Source organism: Sminthopsis crassicaudata, chromosome 4 (assembly GCF_048593235.1).
Source record: "Sminthopsis crassicaudata isolate SCR6 chromosome 4, ASM4859323v1, whole genome shotgun sequence".
NCBI classification, from domain to species: Eukaryota; Metazoa; Chordata; class Mammalia; order Dasyuromorphia; family Dasyuridae; genus Sminthopsis; species Sminthopsis crassicaudata.
Genome location: NC_133620.1, coordinates 419,724,075 through 419,741,551, shown reverse-complemented (window position 1 = coordinate 419,741,551; position 17,477 = coordinate 419,724,075).

Genomic DNA, 17,477 nt, shown 5'->3' with positions numbered 1-17,477 from the left:
GAGAGAATAAGTATATAAAAGCCATTCTCTTGATTATATTGGTCTAAGTATAGAGAACTTTGTAATACTAACCTCAGTGTGATACATCTAGTGGGTTTTGAATCTAAGTGAAGGCAAGGATGCCAGTAACCTTAATAGAATCAGAGAATTTTGGACAAATACATCAGAGATGTTGATGGTATGTATAGTTGAAGTTTTCAACAGGAATTTGATAATCCTTGAGTTCAGGGCTGGGGATTAGATATATGCACATATATAACTATATGCTTATATATATTAATGTGTTAATATAAATGTGTTAATATATGAATTTGCCTATATACATGTAAATTTACACATATATACACAGAAATATGTATATTTTATATATCAGGATATATTTGTATATATTTCATAGATAGAAAGAAAGAAATGAAGGAAGGAAGGATGAAAGGAAGGAAGAAGGGAGGGAGAGAAGAAAGGAAGGAAAAGAGAGGAATGAAGAAGGAAAGAAGTAAGGAAGAAAGGGACGGAAACAGGGCAGGAGGGAAGAGGGGAAAGAAGGAAGTAGAAAGGAAGGGAAGAAAGGAAGGAAAGAAAAGGAGAGAATGAAGGAGAAAAAAGAAGAAAGAAAGGGATAAAAAGAGGGATTGAGGAAGAAAAGAAGGAAGGAGGGCAGGAAGGAAGGAACAAATGAAAGAAGAAAAAAAGGAAGGAAAGAAGAAAAGAAGCAAGGAAGGAAAGAAGAAAAATGGAAAAGAAGGAAGAAAAAAATCCAGTAGCACACCAAAGTCGCAAATAAGTCCCCAGACAAGGGTATCTTAGGTTAAAAGTACTCTCTGGGTCTGGTTAAAACCATAGCTCATGAACCTCTGTGTGTTTATTTTATGAACCATCCAGAAAACACAGTTTGTTCAAAGCCAAATAGGTCTTCAATCAAGTTACATTAAAAAGTAGCAACAAAATATTTTCCCCATAAAACTTGGCACACTTTCACAGAAATAAAAACACAGAAAGTAGAAAAAATATGACCAGGGCACACTCATGGAGTGTGGAGGACTTGTGTGGAGACGACAACCCATTCATACCTTCAACCTGACAAGCCTGGCAATAGGAATGTTATAATAGTGCCTCTACTAGTTTCTCTAACATGACATGTAAATGTCTCCAGATGCATGATCTTTGCCAGCCATTTCTTTCTTCTGGTCTGTTGTGGCTGCTGCTAAATATCCTATAGTTGGTTACTGCCATGAAAGACTCTACTGGGAATGTGGTTGGAGAGCATTTTTTCTGTTTCCAGTTTCTAGCATATTATTATTCTAGAGATATACTGATATTTCTTCCTCATAAGAGGATGAATGGGTTTCCATTTTTTATTTTATAAGTCCTGAACCTTTCCTTTATCTGTTTTTATAATACACACTCCTTAACATGTCCAGTTTTTAGAATGGGGTAGGGAATGGGGATGTGGTTAGAGGGGGAAGACAATTCGAAGGGAAAATGAAATTTTCTTCTAAAGGGAGATTTGCCTATTGTAATTACATGAAATGGGTTATCCTCATCAGGAGATTCTTTGCCCCAGGTACCAGATTCTTTAGTACAAAACAAAAGAGTTAGTCTTAGGTAGCTAGGCTAACAGACACAATTTTATCTTTATACTGCAAATCCTCTTCACTAAGATTGTGTTTCTGCTAGAGACCTTTTTGTAGCTAAGAAATAGAAAATGTAGGTGACTCTTTAAAATTTCCAAAAGCTAACATATATTATAATCATCCATGGAGAGACTGCTCTTTTAGTAAGTATCCAGCAAAGGGTGATGGTATTTTAAATCTCCCATTTTTAAAATTCCAAATCTTTTCCTTTTCTGTGAAAGAGAAAGGTACTGGGGTACTGAGTATACATATTTATATTTTATAGTATTTAATTTTTAAAGCATTTAACTTTGGTGATGTATACCTACTTACAACTGTGTATCTATGAACAAACATACAGACACATAAATATATGCTTGTGTGTATATATATGTATACACACACACATTCCTATTTTAAAAGTAGAAAGGCTGAAGCACAAAAAAGATAAAATTTACAAAAGTTAAATACCAGGCTCTCTGAAAAAAATGTATTTGGGACCTATTCTTAAATTTAGTTTACTTTATTAATATTTTATCTATCATTTTTAAAAATATAGACCATTAATAACAACAAATCACAACCTGTCTATGTTTGAGGTAAAAAAAAAATGTAGTGACTAATTCCAGCAGACTTCTTCATGGTCAGAGGGCATTTTGGAGGAGTGCAGGTGAAAGAGATATACAAAAAATAAAATGGATTAAGTCAAGGCAAGAGGAATAATATTCATTTAGTTCTCCATTACGCCCAAGCCTGGTCCTGAAAATAGGTCTTGAACAGTAGAACAGTATCAAAATATTGTTCAGAGTTGGTTCCAATGAAACAAAAAGGGTGCACCTGCTTCAATGAGCCAAACACTACAATACTGCATTCTGAATGGTTATGTATCTTGGCTTATGTTTTAAAGTCTGAATTCATTCTAGTTGGTATATTTCCCAGTATTCATAGCAATGCCCAGAACACCCAACTGAGTTGTGTGGCTGGACAGAGTTTCAGGGAGGAATATTGACTCAAACTTTTAATAAATGGCTATTGGCTACTTCCATGAGTTAAGGGTTAAAATTAAAAGTTATTTTATTCATTTTATAACCAATCTTTTCAGGAAATAAATATGTACATAGTTTGTCTTAACTATTCATCATCTAGGTAGGTTTTTATTTTGATCTCATCAGGGATGGTGGACTAATATGATTACAACACACTAGGGAGCTAACTTTATGGAAACTACTTTCAGCAATGTAGATCCTCAACTTATGTGATGTTTTATATTCTTTTCCCTCTCCTCTTCCTACAATTGAGATTTAAAAATCAGTATTTATTTTAAAAATTTTGCTGAATTTTGAATTCCAAATTTTTTTTCTCTCTCAAGCCCTTTTCCCCTACTGAGAAAGCAAGCAATGTGATATTGTTCATATAGGTGAAATTATGCATGTGCATGTTAGCCTTATTGCAAAAAAGCAACACAATAAAGTGAAAAAATTAAATTTCAATATGTATTCAGAGTTCAGTAGTTCACTTTCTGGAAATGGATAGCTTTTTTTTTTCGTGAAATTGTCTTGGATCATTGCATTGATCAAAGCAGATAAGTCTCTTCCAATAGATCAACATTATAATATAGCTGTTCCTGTACACAATGATCTCTTGGTTCTGCTTACTTCATTCTGCCTCAGTTCGTATAGATCTTCTCAGTTTTTTTTCCCTTAGGCTATTTACCTCATAATTTCTTATAGCACAATAATGTTCTTTTAGAATGATATAATATATTTTTTTCAGCTGTGTCCCAATTGATGAACATCCCCTTGATGGCTAATTCTTTGCTATCACAAAAAAAAGTGGCTATAAATATTTTTTGTACATATGGATCATTTCCTATTTTTTTAATCTTTTTGGAATACAAACCCAGTAGTGATGTTGCCGGAACAAAGCATATTCATGATAATTTACAGCCTTAATTATTACCCTGCAGTTAGTAGGCTAAGAGATAGAGTAATGTGACCAGTGTGACACAGCAAATATGTGTGGAAGATTGAATTCAGTCTTTTCTATCTCTGAGGCTATCTGGTTATCTTTTACATTATCATATTATTCTATGACTAATATAAATTCGCAAATATTCTCTAATATAAGCAAAATACAGGACATTTTATTAACATAACCTTTATGATAAAGACTACTAGGACTCTGAAATTTGTAATGTGATGTTGTCTCCAGAAAGTGCTGATCGCTCTCTGGTCTAGAGGAGAGACTTCTTCCTCCAGAGAGCCACCTCAACTCTGGCCTAGAGCAGAGACTCTCTATCTTTCAAGTGCTGCTCTCTTTTATTGTCCCAAAGAATAGGCGTGGAATAACGAAAGGGCTTCTGGGAAAAATTACTTCAACCAATGAACTTGCTCTTCCTAAGTATGTAAGCTCCTCCCCAGGAGTTTACAGATGTAAAACTCCCAGTAAATGCCAGAACTAGAGAACTGTTAAGTACCGACTTAGCACTAGTAAGAACCTAATATCTCATTATCTCATTAGCACTTAGTAAGAAACACCATATACCAAGATAAGGTCAAAATGGGTTCATGATCTAGACATAAGCAATGATATTATAAACAAAGGGAGGGAGGGAGACAGCAAGGAAAGAAGGAAGGGAGGAATAGAAGAACAAAGGCTAGTTTACCTTTCAAATCAGTGGAGGAAGAAGGAATTTGTGACCAAAGAATTGGAGATCATGATCAATCACAAAATAAATAATTTTGAGTATATTAAGTAAAAAAGTTTTTTGTACAAACAAAATTAATGCAGATAAGATTAGAATGGAAGCAATGAATTGAGAAAACATTTTTTTTACATTCAAGGGTTCTGATAAAAAGCTCATTTTTAAAATATATAGAAAATTGATTCAAATTTATAAGAATTCAAGCCACTCTCTAGTTGATAAATGGTCAAAGGATATGAATAGATTATTTTTAGATTAAGAAATTAAAACCATCTTTAGTCATATGAAAAAGTGCTCTAACTCACTACTGATCAGAGAAATGCAAGTTAAGACAAATCTGAGATACCACTATACATCTCTCAGATTGTCTAAGATGCCAGGAAAAGATAATTATGAATGTTGGAGGGGATATAGGAAAACTGGGATGCTAATCCATTGTTGCTGGAATTGTGAAGTGATCCAACCATTCTGAAGAGAAATTTGGAACTTTATCCAAAGAGTTATGAAACTGTGTAAACCTTTTGATCTAGCAGTGTTTCTACCACCAAAGAAATCTTAAAGAAAGGAAAGGGACCCACATGTGCAAAAATATTTGTGACAGCTCTTTAGTGGCAAAAAACTGGAAACTGAGTGGATGCCCATCAGTTGGAGAATGGCTAAATAAATTATGGCACATGAATGTTATGGAATATTATTGTTCTGTAAGAAACGATAGGTAAGATGATTTCAGAGAGGCCTGGAGAGACTTATGTGAACTAATGCCAGGTGAAATGAGCAGACCAGGAGATCACTGTAGTATACAACAACAATATTATACAATGATTAATTCTGATGGACGTGGCTCTATTCAACAATGAAATGATTGAGATCAGTTCCAATGATTTTGTGCTAAAGAGAGCCATCTACAGCCAGAGGACTGTGGGAACTATGTGTGGTTCACAAAATAACATTTTCACCCTTTTCGTTATTTGTTTGCATTTTATTTTCTTCCTAATTTTTTTTTCTGATTTGATTTGATTTTTCTTGTGCAGCAAGATAATTGTATAAATATATATTAGATATATTGGATTTAACATATATATTTCTACCATGTTTAACATATATTGAACCATTTGCTATCTAGGGGAAAGGGGGAAAAAGGGGTATTGTGTTCTGTTCTGCTTTCTACATCCCCCAAATTGGAGTGATTAAAATATTGAGTCCTGTTCTCTAGAGCCCCCAAGTTGGGGTGATAAAATGTACTGTTGTTTTCTAAAGCCTCCACATTTGGATGATTAAGATATAACTTCCTAGTGGAGGAGTGATGAGGCAGGACTCCCAAGAATGGTGGGAAAATGGAGTCTTTTTATTTCAAGGGCTTTCCCTTTTTTATAATGTAACACTGAGCATGTGGGACCACATAAACAACTTGCTATGGTCTGTAGTTTGCCACCTGGTATCATTCTTCCACCTGCTACCAATTTGCTTCAATCTCAACAAAAGGTTGTCACAGTCTCTTGACTTCTCAGGAAGTCTGAGAGCCCTTATTGGAGATGGGGACCTGAACCAGACATTGTTAGCAGGTTCCCTATGGGCTGAAGGATGTTATAACTTACCCAGTTTCCCCACTGACTGTGACCGTCTATAAGGGGGAAATTGGAACACAATGCTTTACAAGAGTTAATGTCGAAGAATTATCCATGCATATTTTTTGAAAAATAAAAAGCTTTTATAGAAAAAATTATATATGATCATGGGGTCATTGAATCCTAGGCCCACATACATAGAGTATGAAGGACTTTGGATTTCATCTAGTTCAGTTCCTCATTTTACAATTGTTGAAACTTTGCATGATTAAGTGTAGTAACTCCATATAGATAATAAGAGGTAGAACTATATATTTGAACTCACTTTCCATGATACCATGTTCATTAGTACAAATTTACACAGCTTCATATCAGTCTATTATCTCTTTAATTACCCCTTCTTTTGAAAATGTTATACTTCTAACCACTGCAGAAATGAAGAAAATAGACATTATTAATTCTCCAGTATTTTTAAGCCGTTTGCCACACCCTTATGTCTCTTAGGAAACCTGAAAAAAATCACACTTGTGCTGCTAGTCTTAATCTCAGCATTATACACAGCTGTCCTTGGAGGAGTGTTATACCCCAGAGACATATTTTATGGTCTTCAGGATTCCATCTCAAATAGAGAAAAGTTTAACAAATACATAAAGATCAGCTTGTGGGTAGAAACCTCCTAAAATCAGAGTCTTTTTCCTATTTTAGAAAATGCCACAGTATTCTCAGAAGAAACAAAGGGACTGATGATATAACATACCTGCAAAGTAACTTTCCTTTCAATGACTGGCACAACTTTATTTTGAACATATTAAGAGTAATCCTGAAAGGGGGAAAATAAGAGTGGCTTGTTTTTTTTTTGTTTGCTTGTTTTGTTTTTGTTTTTGTTTTTTTTTTTTTCATATGTCCTATTCTCCTTAACAAGAAACCTACTAAAATGATGTCCATGGCCCAGACTATTCCTCTTCATTGCTTTTAATACTCTTCTTGATCCTTCAATAGTTCCCCCCTTTACTAACATTCCCATTTTATGATACAAAAGCTTTACATCTAAATTTTGAATTACTTAAGAGATTTGCAGAGACAAAATAAACAAATTATCATTATTAATTTTTTTCTATTCTTAGCAATCAAGTGGTGTGATTAGGAATGTTATTTTATAATTAGGACTATTCTTGGTAATACCAAGAATATCTGCTTTGGCTTTCCTATTTTCTCAAAGAAGAAAACATAAGTTCAAAAGCCATAATCATTTAGTTGGCCATCAACAAGTACTTATCAAATGAGTTAACTTTATGAAGCACTTTGGAAATCTTAAGTTATTATAGAAATGTTACTTATTTTTTATTATCATTATCATCATTAAACATTTGCTATATACCAGATAATAGGGATACATATTTTAACAAAAAAAGTAATAATTGTCCAGGTAATGGAGAAAGTCTGTATGTGTGGAGCTGTAAATCTCAGATAGAATTTAAGTTCCTTGAAGTTTGTCTTCTTATTCTTTGTTATTTGCTTAATACAGTACCTGGAATATAGTAGTCAGTTACTAAATGTTTCTTGAGTTGACATGAATTGAAATGGATTGAAACAGGATTGGCATAAGTTGATTTTATCATAAATCTGCCATTACTAGCTTCTCATAATGGCCAGCTGGCTTATCTGAGCCCATACCGTGCCGTAAAACCCAGAAGCCAAATTGGTATCAGCTGTCAAGATAGCTATTAGGCTGACTGCCAGGGGACAAAAATATATATACTAGAAAAGGACAAGTTCTGAGTAAAAGACAGAAAATGGGACATACCAAAAGAGTTATTTGAGAGTTGTTTTGATGATACAACTGAAGAGGTTTGGATCTGCAAACCTCAAAACTGAAAAGGGATTCTCTCATTACACTCAAGAGAAAGATGGAAAAGAATCAGCTGGCTGCAGAAGGAACATACCAAGAAACCTCATTCTGCTATGTACTTGATAAACTGACATTATTGACCATTTAACTGGCTCTTGGCTATTCAGGATGTAGAATGGGAGACCAAGATTCAACAGCATAATCTATTAGGATACACCATAGCATAGCATCCTTCTCCCAGAAAAGATCATTATAAATATGAAACAGTTCCAGCAGAGCACATCAAAGAATTAAGAATGAGTAACCAGTATTGAAGTAACAGTCATTTTGTAAACTAAATAGCAGGAAACCTGAGGTGGGCTTTTTAGCTAAAAAGCACAAATCCTTCCATAAGCTTTTGCACATAGAAATCCCAGCCTATAACATTGTTTCCAGATGTATTTTTGGCAAAGCAAACACTTTCAACTTGAACAGCCTGTGCCCTGAACCATGGGAATGATACTGTACTGTAGAATGGAAATGTTATTACAGACTAAAGGTTGAAATGCAAAATATTAACGATTAAATATATTGGCTCTTTTACATCCCAGAATGACATAGAGAGCAGTCAATTTAATGACCCCTCCCATAATTTAATTCCTGCTTATTCACTACAATAAGTTCAAAAACGTCATTAGTGCTTCTCTGATTTATAGCTTCTTAGAGCACCAGACACCCACTAACGTGGCAGTACATCTTCCAAAAAAATGATAAAGCAGGTTGAAAGGAATTGGCAAGCACTAAAAGAAATCTTAGTTAAAAATTTAATCTAAAACTGTAAATTATTTTCACATTATTTTCTCTTCAGTGCTCACTTCAGTGTGTCAAAGACATAAGGAGAATTCTGTTTGTTCAGCTGGAAGATGTGCCTCTTGGCTCAATACCAAATTTAAATAAGCAATAAGAAAAAAGAGAAAGTAACAACGTCTCCACTGTTATAAAGGAACAGCACATAAACTAGACGACCTCTTCTTTGGTAATTGTATGTTCTCATTTTGCACATTCTTATGGTTCTGATAACTTTACAGCTGATATAAAATTTAGGTGATTTAATTGTATGAATATTAAAAGTATTTGATGACCAGTCTAATGCTGAACTGAATGAGCCTATAAATTTATGATAGTCTTCCCCAACCTCCCAAGGCATTCCAAATTAAGTTTTTATTCTAAATTAATTAAGAGATAAAAGCCCCAACACCTTTTTTATGCTTTTATTAATTTCACTAAATTCTGATGCATAAAAGCTATATGATCCTGGGAGAGTCACTTAACCTGGTCAATACTTGAGGTCACTATTAGGGGTTATATTTTTACAGAGATGGTGCTGTACTGCCCTCATACATGAAGTTATTCACCTAAAAATTTCCTGTACAAATGAAATCATATGCTCAGTTCCTAGCCTTCTAAAAGCTATCACTTTTTGTAGTGTCTAAGAATAGAGTATTTCACCTACTTTATCCCTTTTATTTCTTCCAACTCTATGAAGAAGATAATAGAAATATCAAAACCTCCATTTTATAGATGGAAAAACTGAGAATTGCAGAAGCATCTAGCTGGCACAGTGGATAGCATATTGTAATTGGAGCCAGGAAAACCTAGGTTCAAATATGGCTTCAAATACTTATTAACTGTGTGACTGCGCAAATCACCCCTGTTTACTTCATTTTCTTTACCTTTAAAATAGGGAAATTATAGCACTTATGTCTGAAAATCATCATACCAATGAAATAGCAATAATAATATAAATTGCAAAGCATGGTACTTGGTCCATCCTTCCTGGTGCAAATGTTACAGCTTTACCTACTATACCTTATTTCTAATCAGAAAGCATCTAAAAAATCCTGGAGAGAGAAATAACATACATATCCAAACTTTTTTGGATCAAATTCCCCTGTCAGGGGAAAATGGGAAATTATTTGCATTATTTTTTTAATAAACTCTGATGTACAAAATAGGTAGAAAATTGAAACAAGTGCATAAAATAAAAAAAAAAAAACTTTTGCTTACTAAATAAGTGGTCAAAGAATATGAAGTTTTTTTTTAATTCCTAACTACAAATACTAATATGAAAATGTTGCTAAGCATTGATAGTAAGAGAAATTAAAATTAACTAACTTTCATATTTTTATGGTACAGCATGAAAATTCTCATTGGTAAACAAAAAAAATATGACATGATAAAGGTGAGAAGTATTATACATAGTGATACAGAAACTATTTCTCTATCTGCTTTGCAGCTCATTCTTTTCCTTTCTCCAAACTAACAAGAAAGATGCTGACATAAGTAACATAATGATACTATGGTACATAGTTTGTCCATTAGAACCACACAGCTAATAATGTTTGAGATAGGATTTGAACTAAAGTTTTCCTGTCCCCAGGCCCCATCCTCTATCCAATGTGCTACTTACTTGCCCTTAAATAGTTCCTCCTAATAACAAAGAAATGTGAGATTATCAAGCCAGCTTTATACTTTTTTGTGAGATGTGGCCACTGCATCACTAGTGATATAACAGTTTTTTTTTCTTTGTTTCAGGGGACATTCAATCTATATTGAAAATAAAAGGGGGCATTTCTAAAAATTACTGTGACATAAAACAAAAGACAATTAAGTTTATTTGAAAGAAAGATAAAGGAAACAAATGCTAGGAAAAAAAAAACAAGCTAGAGAAACATCAAGCTATTTAAAAAAAAAAAGAATCATGGCTTACTGGGGCATGCATGAAATGCTAAATCTCAGCAGGTGGCATTGCTTAATTGAAGGGTATACAAATAAATAAAAGGGTTTGCATATGTAGATCATCTGGGAAAATTAATTACTGCTAATCATTGTTTATTTAAACTCCATGAATAAAAAACTTAATTTATTTTTTTTAGAGAAGCAGAATTGAACATTTATTTAGATTTTCAAAGTAATTGAGCTTCTCAGTAGGTATGTTAAGAATAAAGTCATCTATATTATCTGTTTTTTGAAAAATAGGGCAATTCACTAAAAAAAAAATCCCACTGTTATATAATACTTAGCACAGAAACTTTCACAAGATGGTTAAAAAAGTTAAAACTCCTCAATTTATACAACCACTTTAAATGTAGTTTTTCATTGTTTCCAGTCATCTCCAAACCCATTGTGTGCTCATTGACCATGCACCTAAATGATAGATACAGGCTATGGCATTTTAAAATTCTATTTGTAGCAGTTTATGCAAGTGCAGCTAAAATACCATTAAAATATAAAACCTAAGGACAAGTTGTACACAAACTTTGCAATGTAGATTTGAATTTAAAAATATGAAATATAAAATCTATACAACTGTAAAAAATGTATAAATTATCAGTACTGAAATTAAGAGCCCATGTGAAAAGGAATCTCATTTTCCTTTCAAGTGCTTTAATCTGCTACAGAACAGTTAAAATGCAAATGTAAAACTCTGTGGTGAGTTTAAATTGTATACTCTGCAGATACTATAATCAATTTGAAAGTTTCATATATAGCAATAGATGTCCATTACTTCATCTGGATTGCTTAGATAATTCAGCTTGATCACTAAAAACAAATCAGGCAAAATTGGAAAGCATTTCCTCTTGTGCAACTTTTCTTACTTTCTTTTTTAAACATCTACTTATGGACTTACTATACTCCAGGTCCATTATGGCTATTTTCTTTATGGAAGCTGTCCTTATAAATCTCTTTCATCTGACCACTTTCAGAACCTGAAAATCTACCTTTTCTGTGTCACCAGTCATATTAATAACTTCAGATACATCTAGACGGTCTTCAAGATCATAAAATTTATATAGGTTAAACCAATTGTTTTCAGAAAGCTGCATATAAAACTTATAAAGATTTCTTTTTAAAGGGGTTATGATACTATGGCATTCCTTCTTCCCCAGCTACACGGACACAATATACTTCATTTACTTTGCTGGTGGACATTTCACCACAACCTGACCACTGAAGTGTAGATGCTTAAATGAGAACTGAAATCCACACAGTATTTCATCAAGTCCTCTCTCCTATGTCATATGTAAATCACTTGCATTGCTCTGGAACACTTTATAACAAATAAAAGAACATTTTCTTAAAATAAAAGAACATTTCCGTGTTCCACTCCAGAACCTGATCTGCTTTTCCAGTATATATAATTTTTGTCCTTGTTTCATAATTTTATATGGACTCCACAAACCTTTATTTCCTTTATCACCTTCTTTCCTTCATATTTTTTTGCAATGATCGATCATTCATATAAATTACTTTATCTCCTTTATAATCAGAGCACACATATAGCCTCTGTTTTACTATCCCAAGAACCAAGTGTCTTCATTACTCATATACCTCACCCTGGATACACTACATTTCTAAGCAACTCCCATTTTGCTTCCTTGGGTCACAACAAAGAACATTTTTACTAAGTTGCAGTGAGGTGGTCTTGCTGTTATATTTTCTAGAAGACATCTTTTGTGTATACATCATATCCTTGCCTCTTCTTCTACCATTTTCACTTCTATTTTGATTTTTTTTCCCATAAAATTGAACAATCTACTACAAAAACAATGTGAAAAAAATGTCATCAGTGCCATTGTCTCCATGACTTCCTTCTGAAAGCTCTTGTCCTCTACCTCACTTATGTAAGTCTTGTTTCTCAGTTTGCTAAAACTTTCTATGCAAAACATTTTTCCCCTTAATTTATCTCCTGCATTTAGATTTTTATTTCTATATATCTTTTTGAACTCATTTTCACATGCTCCTTGAGGGATCCCAGGATGTCTTAAATCTTATTATTGGCTATTTTTGCCAGTATGACAAATAATGGAAGATAGCAGAAGGCCATGGTGATCCCAGGTCCTTGAGCAGCAGAAGCAGAGGTTGCTGAGGAGGAGAGTCAACAGTAGGATGAAGAGGAAAGACAGAGTATTCACTTTTGAGAATTCTCTATTGAGAATTTTCTTTAAGATATGTTAAAATGCATCCCTTGTGGGAGAAATTAATGTAAACAATTTCAAACTAGTTTTGAGTGCAAATTGGATACTAAAATGCTAGAAAGTGAATAGCATCAAATCAATGACTATTATGGTCAAATCAATCTATACCATTTTTGTGACAAATAAAGAAAAATGACATCTAAGAGGAAATAGACTTCTAGGATTTTTGTCTAAGTGGTTCCAAATTCAGATTTATATTTAAGATGCTACGTAATATAATGGATAATGCTGAAATGGAATACCTTAAGGCCCTGAATTTGTGAATCTGGACAAGTCACTTATTCTTAATATATCTTAGTACCTTCCTATGAATTATCCTCTAAATCATCTACTAAATTTGTTTTGGTATAAGATTATTGGCTAAGTAAATAAAATCTCAGATCCTTAATAATTTATGATTTTTTTGGGGGGTGGGAAGTTTTTAATAGAGGGAAATATATAATTATGCTATTACCATGTAAGATATCCCAGATTCTTTCTTTGGAAATTCCATGTTTCATTATGATCATTAGGTTTTCATTTTCTATTGTAATTTATTTGCAATTAATAGTGGGGTCTCAGGTCATTCTAGCTCAGAAAATTTCAGCTTGTTCCATTAATATAGCACCACTCTTCAAGTACCAGCAGGATCCTGCACTTATATTCCTAGATGAACTCTCTAAACAAAATAGTGTTAGCCTCAGCCTGGGGTAGACATGTGGAAATACTAAGACAAAGGATAATGTGGTACTTATTGCACAGGGAAGATCCAAATAATTATTCTGAAGATTTAATCAAGACTTAGAGTTAAAACAATGGATAACTACGTCAAGCACAATTTTTTTTAACCCTTCTATCCTCCTCCCCAAACAATTCAATAAAATGAAAGACTCAAGATCCTTAACAATATGGATTATTTTGATTCTGACTTTTAAAATTTATTTCAGTAAATTGACTACAGGGCAGCTAGGTAATGCCATGGAGCCATGGATAGAACACTGGGCCTGAAATCAGGAAGACTGAATTTTATGGTTTCATATCTGGTCTCAGACATTTACTAGCTATATGACCCTAGATAAGCATTCAATTCTTTTTTATCTAAGCTTCTCATCTATAAAATGATCTAGAGAAAGAAATACAAATCACTCCAGTATCTTTGCCAACAAAATCCCAAATGAAGTCATGAAGAGTTGAAGATAACTGAAACAACTGGACACAAAATTGATAATATATTGATGAAGAACTCAGATTAGCAACCCTTCCTTCTCTGGACTTTACCTTGTTTCAATTGTCTTCTTTCTCCGCCTTTTTGGCCTACTTTTTTTTCCTTGGGTAAGATTTTTCCCTGAGGAATTCCATTTTGAGGAATGGTCCAGAACAAAGCTTCTTAAACTGTGGATCACAACCCTATATGGTATTGTATGACCTAATGTGGGGGTTGTGAAAAAATTGGCAATAATAAAAGATTTCTGATTGCAATGAACAAAAGTTAATTCAAGATCAAATGCATAATCAATCCAAGGTGATTCTGGCAAGTGCTAGCCTACGTTGCATTTTATGACCTTCACTTCTGCTTTGGTTCTGGACACACAACATGTGTACTTTGTACTGCTCATGCATGAATGCTACCAGAAGCATTTCAACTCAGAATCAAGATGAGGTTGCTTAAAAATTTCTTTTTTTTTTCTTTTTGAGGGCAATTGGGTTTTATTGCCCAGGGTCACACAGCTAGGCAATGATAAATGTCTGAGACCAGATTTGAACTCAGTTCCTCCTGACTTCAGGGCCGATGCTCTATCCACTGCACCACCTACTTGTCCCTAAAAAATTCTTAGGCAAAAAAGGGTTGCAGGTGGAAAAAAGTTTAAGTTTAAGTTTAACTCTGGCCTAGCCCAACTATACTTAATTTTCTTATTTTCATCAGCATTTTCATATTCAGAAAACTTTCGCACCCCAACCCTAACCCTGTATTTTAGCTCTTCCTTATGTGTTTCCTTCCTCTAATGGAATCTGAACTCCTTGTGGGCAGAGGCTGTCTATTTTTTTTTTTTTGCCTTGTCCAGTGCCTGTTTAAATGTTTGAGTTAGCTTTCTTGATATCCTCTGGAGGGGCCTTGGTCTCAGCATATTAGTCACCAGGAGGATAGTCAGGAATAGAATCTAAAGTCTTTATTGTCTCCCTCACAGTCTGTTTCTTTCACAGTGTCCTTCACAGTCTGTCTGTCACATTCTGTGTCTGCCACAGTCTGTCTCCTTCACAGTCTATCCAAGTCTGACTGACTGTGTCCCCAGTTCTCTCACCCTTAAATACCCTATTACAATTACATCATTACAGCACACCAAGTATATGCCAACTAGAGTGATTATATCATTACATCAAATTAGAGTGATTATATCATTATATCATACTAGATACATGTGAATTAGAGAACCATTATCTCATCAATTCCACTAAATTAACACCTTGTTGTAAGTATCCTTGTTTCAAGTATACTTCTGCAGAGTTCTGGCCCTCTACAGCCTGCCATAAATTAAGTGCTTAAATGAGCATTTAATAAATTCTTAGTAATTTGATTTGATGTTATATAGCAAGATTTTTAATGATATAAAATGTATAAAGATTATCTTATATCAGCAAATTGAATCATTCTATCCTTTCTCAAGTAATTTGTACACTATTACATATGGAAGGCAGTATGACAAAATGGACAGAGATCTGGTCTCAATGCTAGGAAAATCTAGATTCAAGTATCATCTCTAATATTTAGGTAGCTCTCAATCAAGTATTGCTTTTATCATAATATAAAAGATGAGATTGAAACTTGGAAAAGTTAAATAATTTTATAATGGTCACATAGCAAATATGGAAGCTACAATTCAAAATTGATTTAGTGGCCACAGCTCTTATTTGCACAGGAGCAATTTGTATTTTATGGTTTTGGTTTGAAACTACATGATTTCTATTGAAATTTTTTTTGATTCTGTGATAATTTTCCACTACACAAGAAAGAAATATAAATTTTATTATTAACTTTAAGTTGACTTCAGTGCTCTTTTCAGAATATTAATGGTGCTTTTACAACTTTTATATGAAAAAGCATTTCCCTTCCAACTAAAAGACTTTTTATTTTATTTTTACCATTTCAAGATTTGCTCGAAGCAGAATTAAGTGACTGCTTTAGAACATTGTCACTATTGTTCCCAACCTCATATTTGATTTCCTCAAATAAAGCTTAAGAACTTGACATTTCTTTTAAAGTATTTAATACTAATTTTCACACCAGCATATTAATTAAAAGTATGATTCAATTGATCTTGAAAATATTATCAATGATTTAGTGCTTCACATGAAGCCAAAGCCCAAAGACATACTACACAGTCTGTCTCCCCACTAGCTCTGCCCATTTGTGGCAATCCACTTTGAAAGTATCCTGAAACTTCCAGCCCAGCCTAGAATACTGTTAAACTATTAGAACTGCCAAGATTTTATGATTGTTTTGTACCTGCTCTGGAAATTCTAACCAATTAAATTATATTGGTACTTCCATTGCTATTTTGAGTTTATCTCAGGGAGTTAAATCCATGGTATGCCCCATAATTTCCAGATGGTTATCTTGAAAATGGATAATCTGAGTTTCTGAGTTTTCTTTCAGATATACAGGGCCATTCCTTCCTCCAGTGCAGCAGACTCCCCACATCCATCCTAATCTATTCTGTTCTGACACTATATATATAGGTGAGGATGAATAATTTGATATTTTGTCTTTTCTCTTTCTTGACTCATATTTTATGTATGTGCTATTTTTAACTTTCAATTCTTCCTAAATTAATTTATTTATTCAGTAACACATTAAACATCTAAAATTATTTTATAGTACTAGAAAAAATAATAGTCAAATTTATCTAGAAAAACAAAAAATCAACAATATCAAGAAAGTCAATGGAAAAATATGACAAAAAGTGATCTAGCAGCATCAGATTTCTTTCTTGTTTTTAAGAGTAATATTCTGTATTATATATTCAAACAGATCTGTATTAAGACTTGATCAATTACTTTTCTGGGTATGGATAGGATTTTTCATCATAAGTCCCTCAGAGTAGATAGGGATGATTGTACTATTGAGGATAACAAATTCATTTACAACTGGTCATTTCAGAATATTGCTATTACTTGGTATACAGTATATTTTATTTTGTTCATGGAGGACTTTCCAGGTTTTTTTTTCCCTTGAGAGCATCCTGGTCATTAGTTTCCAGAGAATTTTTGCTTTGAATTTTTTTTTAATAATTACTATTTCTAATTGTATTCCCCCAATTTATTCTCTCTCTCACCCTATCTCTGTTCAAAAGTATTTGCCTATTTACCACTCCCTCCCCCAATATGCCCTCTCTTTTATCACCCTTCCCCCCTTCCCACATCTAGTTCTTTTCCTATTTTCCTGCAGGGTCAGGTAGTTTTCTATATCCCTATTGAGAATGTATATTATTTCCTATTTAAGCCAATTCTGATAAGAGTAAGGTTTCCTCCCCTTCTTCCTTTCTACTATGAAAGCTTTTTCTTGCCTCTTTTTTATGGCAAATAATTTGTACCATTCCACTTTTCCCTTTCCCTTTCTCCCAGTAATTGCTCCCTCACCCCTTAATTTCATTATTTAAATAAATATATATATATATATATATATATATATATATATGCACATATATATATATATATATATGTATATATATATACACACACACACACACATATATA